Genomic DNA, 6,110 nt, shown 5'->3' on the forward strand with positions numbered 1-6,110 from the left:
GCTTTCCTCTCAAGAAGTCTTTCGCTAAGACTGTTCTTGTGGAATTTTCAAAGTGATATTTGGAAGCCCATAGAGGGCTCTGGTGAAGAAGGAAATATATTCAGTTAAAAACTGGAAAGAAGCTTTCTGAGAAACTGCTTTGTGTTCTGTTAATTCATCCCTCAGAGTTACAGCTTTCCCCTCAGGAAACCTTTCGCTAAGACTGTTCTTGTGGAATTTGGAAAGTGATATTTGGAAGCCCGTAGAGGGCTATGGTGAAAAAGGAAATATCCTCAGATAGAAACTGGAAAGAAGCTTTCTGAGAAAGTGCTTTGAGTTCTGTTAATTCATCTCATAGAGTTACAGCTTTCCCCTCAAGAAGCCTTTCCCTAAGACTGTTCTTGTGGAATTTGAAAAGAGAAATTTGGAAGCCTATAGAAGGCTATGATGAAAAAGGAAATATCCTAAGACAACAACAGAAAAGAAGCTTTCTGAGAAACTGCTTTGTGTTCTGTTAATTCATCTCACAGAGTTACAGCATTCACCTCAAGAAGCCGTTCACTAAGACTGTTCTTGTGGAATTTGCAAAGTGATATTTGGAAGTCCACAGAGGGCTATGGTGAAAAAGGAAATATCTTCAGATAAAAACTGGAAAGAAGCCTTTTGAGAAACTACTTTGTGTTCTGTTAATTCATCTCACAGAGTTACAGCTTTCCCCTCCAGAAGCCTTTCGTTAAGACTGTTCTTGTGGAATTTGCAAAGTGATATTTGGAAGCCCATAGAGGGCTTTGAGGAAAAAGGAAATATCGTAAGATCAAAATACTGAAAAGAAGCTTTCTGAGAAACTGCGTTGTGTTATGTTAATTCATCTAACAGAGTTACAGCTTTCCCCTCAAGAAGCCGTTCACTAAGAGTGTTCTTGTGGAATTTGCAAAGTGATATTTGGAGGCCCATAGAGGGCTATGGTGAAAAAGGATATATCTTCAGTTAAAAACTGAAAAGAAGCTTTGTGAGAAACTGCTTTGGCTATGTGACTTCCACTCCCTGAGTTACAGCTGTATTTCGTAGAGCTGTTTGCTAGCCTTATTTCTGTGGAGTCTGAGAACTGTTATTTCGGATTTCTTTCAAGACTATAGGACCAAAGGAAATATCCTCCGATAAAAGTGAGAAAGAAGCTTTCTGAGAAATTTCTTGGTGATCTGTGTATTCATCTCACCGAGTTACAGCTTTCTCCTCAAGAAGCCTTTCGCTAAAATTGTTCTTGTGGAATTTGCAAAGTGATATTTGGAATCCCACAGAGGGCTATGGTGAAAAAGGAAATATCGGAATTTAAAAACTGAAAAGAAGCTTTCTGAGAAAGTGCTTTGTGTTCTGTTAATTCCCCTCACAGAGTTACAGCTTTCCTCTCAAAACGCCGTTCACTAAGACTGTTGTTGTGGAATTTGGAAAGTGGTATTTGGAAGCTAATAAAGGGCTATGGTGAAAAAGGAAATATCTTCAGATAAAAACTGGAGAGAAGCTTTCTGAGAAACTGCTTTGTGTTCTGTTAAATCATCTCACAAAGTTACAGCTTTCCCCTCAAGAAGCCTTTCAATAAGACTGTTCTTGTGGAATTTGCAAAGTGATATTTGGAAGCCCATAGAGGGCTTTGAGGAAAAAGGAAATATCCTAAGATCAAAAAACTGAAAAGAAGCTTTCTGAGAAACTGCGTTGTGTTATGTTAATTCATCTCACAGAGTTACAGCTTTCCCCTCAAGAAGCCGTTCACTAAGAGTGTTCTTGTGGAATTTGCATAGTGATATTTGGAGGCCCATAGAGGGCTATGGTGAAAAAGGATATATATTCAGTTAAAAACTGAAAAGAAGCTTTGTGAGAAACTGCTTTGTGCTATGTGACTTCCACTCACTGAGTTACAGCTGTATTTCGTGGAGCTGTTTGCTAGCCTTATTTCTGTGGAATCTGAGAACTGATATTTTGGATCTCGTTGAAGACTATAGGGACATAAGAAATATCCTCTGATGAAAATGAGAAAGAACCTTCTGAGAAACTTCTTTGTGATCTGTGAATTCATCTCACAGAGTTACAGCTTTCCCCTCAAGAAGCCTTTCGCTAAGACTGCTCTTGTGGAATCGGCAGGTAAAGTGATATTTGGAAGCCTATGGAGGGCTATGGTGAAAAGGGAAATATCCTCAGATAAAAACTGGAAAGAAGCTTAAAGAGAAACTGGTCTGTGTTCTGTGAATTCATCTCACAGAGTTACAGCTTTCCCCTCCAGAAGCCGTTCGTTAAGACTGTTCTTGTGGAATTTACAAAGGGATATTTGGAAGCACATAAAGGCCTAAGGTGAAAAAGAGAATATCGTCAGATGAAAACTGGAAAGAAGCTTTCTGAGCAACTGCTCTGTGGTGTGTGACTTCCACTCACTGAGTTACAGCTGTATTTCGTGGAGCTGTTTGGTAGCCTTATTTCTGTGATGAGAAACTTCTTTGCGTTCTGTGAAATCATCTCACAGAGTTACAGCTTTTTCCTCAAGAAGCCTTTCGCTAAGCCTGTTCTTGAGTAATTTTCAAAGTGATATTTGGGAGCCCAAGGAGGGCAAAGGTGAAAGGGGAAATATCCTCAGATGAAAACTGGAAAGAAGCTTTCTGATAAACTATTTAGTGTTCTGTTAATTCATCTCACAGTGTTACAGCTTTCCCTTCAAGAAGCCTTTCCCTAAGACAGTTCTTGTGGAATTTGCAAAGTGATATTTGGAAGCCCATGGAGGGTTATGGTGAAAAACAAAATATCTTCAGATAAAAACTGGAAATATGCTTTCTGAGAAACTGTTTTGCGTTCTGTTAAGAATCTCACAGCGTTACAGCTTTCCCCTCAATAAGCCTTTCGCAAAGACTGTTGTTGTGGAATTTGCAAAGTGATATTTGGAAGCCCATAGAGGGCTACGGTGAAAAAGGAATTATCCTAAGATAAAAACTGAAAAGAAGCTTTCTGAGAAACTGCTTTGTGTTCTGTTAATTCATTTCACAGAGTTACAGTATTCCCCTCAAGAAGCCGTTCACTAAGAGTGTTCTTGTGGAATTTTCAAAGTGATATTTGGAAGCTCATAGAGGGCTATGGAGAAAAAGGAAACATTTTCAGTTAAAAACTGGAAAGAAGCTTTCTGAGAAACTGTTTTGTGTTCTGTTGATTCATCTCACAGAGTTACAGCTTTCCCCTCAAAGAGCCTTTCGCTAAGATTGTTCTTGTGGAACTTACAAAGCGATATTTGGAAGACCATCGAGGGCTATGGTGAAAAAGGAAATGTTCTCAGATAGAAACTCGAAAGAAGCTTTCTGATAAACTGCTTTGTGTTATGTTAATTCATCTCACAGAGTTAGAGCTTTCCCTCAGAAGCCGTTCACTAAGACTGTTCTTGTGGAATTTGCAAAGTGATATTTGGAAGCCCGTAGAGGTCTTCGGTGATAAAGGAAATATCTTCAGTTAAAAACTGGAAAGAAGCTTTCTGAGAAAGTGTTTTGTGTTCTGTTAATTAATCTCACAGAGTTACAGCTTTCCCTTCAAGAAGTCTTTCGCTAAGACTGTTCTTGTGGAATTTGCAAAGTGATATTTGGAAGCCCATAGAGGGCATGGTGAAAAAGGATATATCTCCAGTTAAAAACTGAAAACAAGCTTTCTGAGAAAATGTTTTGTGATATGTGACTTCCCCTCACTGAGTTACAGCTGTATTTCGTAGAGCTGTTTGCTAGCCTTTTTTCTGTGGAATCTGAGAACTGTTATTTCGGATCCCTTTATAGACTATAGGGCCAAAGGAAGAATCCTCCGAAAAAAGAGAGAAAGAAGCTTTCTGAGAAACTTCTTTGTGATCTGTGAATTCATCTCAAAGAGTTACAGCTTTCCCCTCAAGAAGCCTTTCGCAAAGCCTGTTCTTGTGGAATTTGCAAAGTGATATTTGGAAGCCCGTAGAGGACTATGGTGAAAAAGGAAATATCCTCAGATAAAAACTGAAAAGAAGCTTTGTGAGAAACTGCTTTGTTTTTTGTTAAGTCATCTCACAGAGTTACAGCTTTCTTCTCAGGAAACCGTTCACTAAGACTGTTCTTGTGGAATTTGCAAAGTGATATTTGGAAGCCCATAGAGGGCTACGATGAAAAAGAATATATCTTCAGTTAATAACTGAAAAGAAGCATTGTGAGAAACTGCTTTGCGTTCTGTTTACTCATCTCACAGAGTTATAGCTTTCACCTCAAGAAGCCGTTCACCAAGACTGTTCTTGTGGAATTTGTAAACTGATATTTGGAAGCCAATTGAAGGCTGTGGTGAAAAAGGAAATATCTTCAGTTAAAAACTGGAAAGAAGCTTTCTGAGAGACTGCTTTGTTTTCTGTTAATTCCTCTCACAGAGTTACAGCTTTCCCCTCAAGAATCCTTTCGGTAAGACTGTTCTTGTGGAATTTGCAAAGTGATATTTGGAAGCCTATACAGGGCTGTGATGAAAAAGGAAATGTCCTCAGATAAAAACTGGAAAGAAGGTTTCTAAAAAACTCCTTTCTGTTCTGTTACTTCATCTCACAGAGTTACAGTTTTCCCCTCAAGAAGTCGTTCACTAAGACTGTTCTTGTGGAATGTGCAAAGTGATATTTGCAATTCTAGAGAGGGCTATGGTGAAAGAGGAAATATCTTCAGTTAAAAACTGGAAAGAAGCTTTGTGAGAAACTGCTTTTTTTTCTGTTAATTCATTTCACAGAGTTACAACTTTCCCCTCAAAAGCCGTTCACTAAGACTGTTCTTGTGGAAGTTGCAAAGTGATATTTGGAAGCCCATAAAGGGCTACGGTGAAAAAGGATATATATTCAGTTAAATACTGAAAAGAAGCTTTGTGAGAAACTGCTTCGTGTTATGTAACTTCCACTTACTGAGTTACAGCTGTATTTCGTAGAGCTGTTTGCTAGCGTTATTTCTGTGGGATCTGAGAACTGTTTTTTCTAATCCCTTTGAAAACTATACGACCAAAGGAAATATCTTCCGATAAAAGAGAGAAAAAAGCTTTCTGAGAAACTTCTTTGTGATCTGTGAATTCATCTCACAGAGTTACAGCTTTCCCCTCAAGAAGCCGTTCACTAATATTGTTCTTGTGGAATTTGAAAAGTGATATTTGGAAGCCCATAGAGAGCTATGGTGAAAAAGGAAATACCTTCAGTTAAACACTGGAAAGAAGTTTTCTGGGAAACTGCTGTGCGTTCTGTTAATTAATCTCACAGAGTTACAGCTTTCCCCTTAAGAAGCCTTTCGCTAAGACTGTTCTTGTGTAATTTGCAAAGTGATATTTGGAAGCCCATAGAGGGCTATGGTGAAAAAGGAAATGTCCTCAGATAAAAACTGGAAAGAACCTTTCTGAAAACTGCTTTCTGTTCTGTTAATTCACTTCACAGACTTACAGTTTTCCCCTAAAGAAGCCGTTCAATAAGACTGTTCTTGTGGAATTTGCAAAGTAATATTTGGAAGCCCATAGAGGGCTATGGTGAAAAAGGAAATATCCTCAGATAAAAACTGAAAAGAAGCTTTCTGAGAAACTGCTTTGTGTTCTGTTAATTCATCTCACAGAGTTACAGTTTCCTCCTCAAGAAGCCGTTCACTAAGACTGTTCTTGTGGAATTTGCAAAGTGATATTGGGAAGCCCATAGAGGGCTATGGTGAAAAGGGAAATATCTTCAATTAAAAACTGGAAAGAAGCTTTCTGAGAAACTGCTTTGTGTTCTGTTAATCCATCTCAAAGAGTTACAGCTTTCCCCTCAAGAAACCTTTCGCTAAGACTGTTCTTGTGGAATTTGCAAAGTGATATTTGGAAGCCCATAGAGGGCTTTGGGGAAAAAGGAAATATCCTAAGATAAAAACTGAAAAAAGGCTTTCTGAGAAATTGCGTTGTGTTATGTTAATTCATCTCACAGAGTTACAGCTTTCTCCTGAAGAAGCCGTTCACTATGTCTGTTCTTGTGGAATTTGCAAAGTGATATTTGGAAGCCCATAGAGGGCTATGGTGAAAAAGGATATATCTTCAGTTAAAAACTGAAAAGAAGCTTTGTGAGAAACTGCTTTGTGTTATGTGACTTCCACTCACTGAGTTACAGCTGTATT

At 38.5% G+C, this 6,110-nt stretch overlaps 2 pseudogenes; both read left to right on the plus strand.

Annotated features, from left to right (window-relative positions):
• The first annotated feature begins 3 nt into the window (after nucleotides 1–3).
• Nucleotides 4–784, plus strand: LOC112616908 (annotated as a pseudogene).
• A 1,417-nt stretch (nucleotides 785–2,201) lies between these two features.
• Nucleotides 2,202–5,854, plus strand: LOC112616907 (annotated as a pseudogene).
• Nucleotides 5,855–6,110: the final 256 nt, after the last annotated feature.

This window comes from Theropithecus gelada, unplaced genomic scaffold (assembly GCF_003255815.1).
Source record: "Theropithecus gelada isolate Dixy unplaced genomic scaffold, Tgel_1.0 HiC_scaffold_1336, whole genome shotgun sequence".
In the NCBI taxonomy this organism is placed as follows: Eukaryota; Metazoa; Chordata; class Mammalia; order Primates; family Cercopithecidae; genus Theropithecus; species Theropithecus gelada.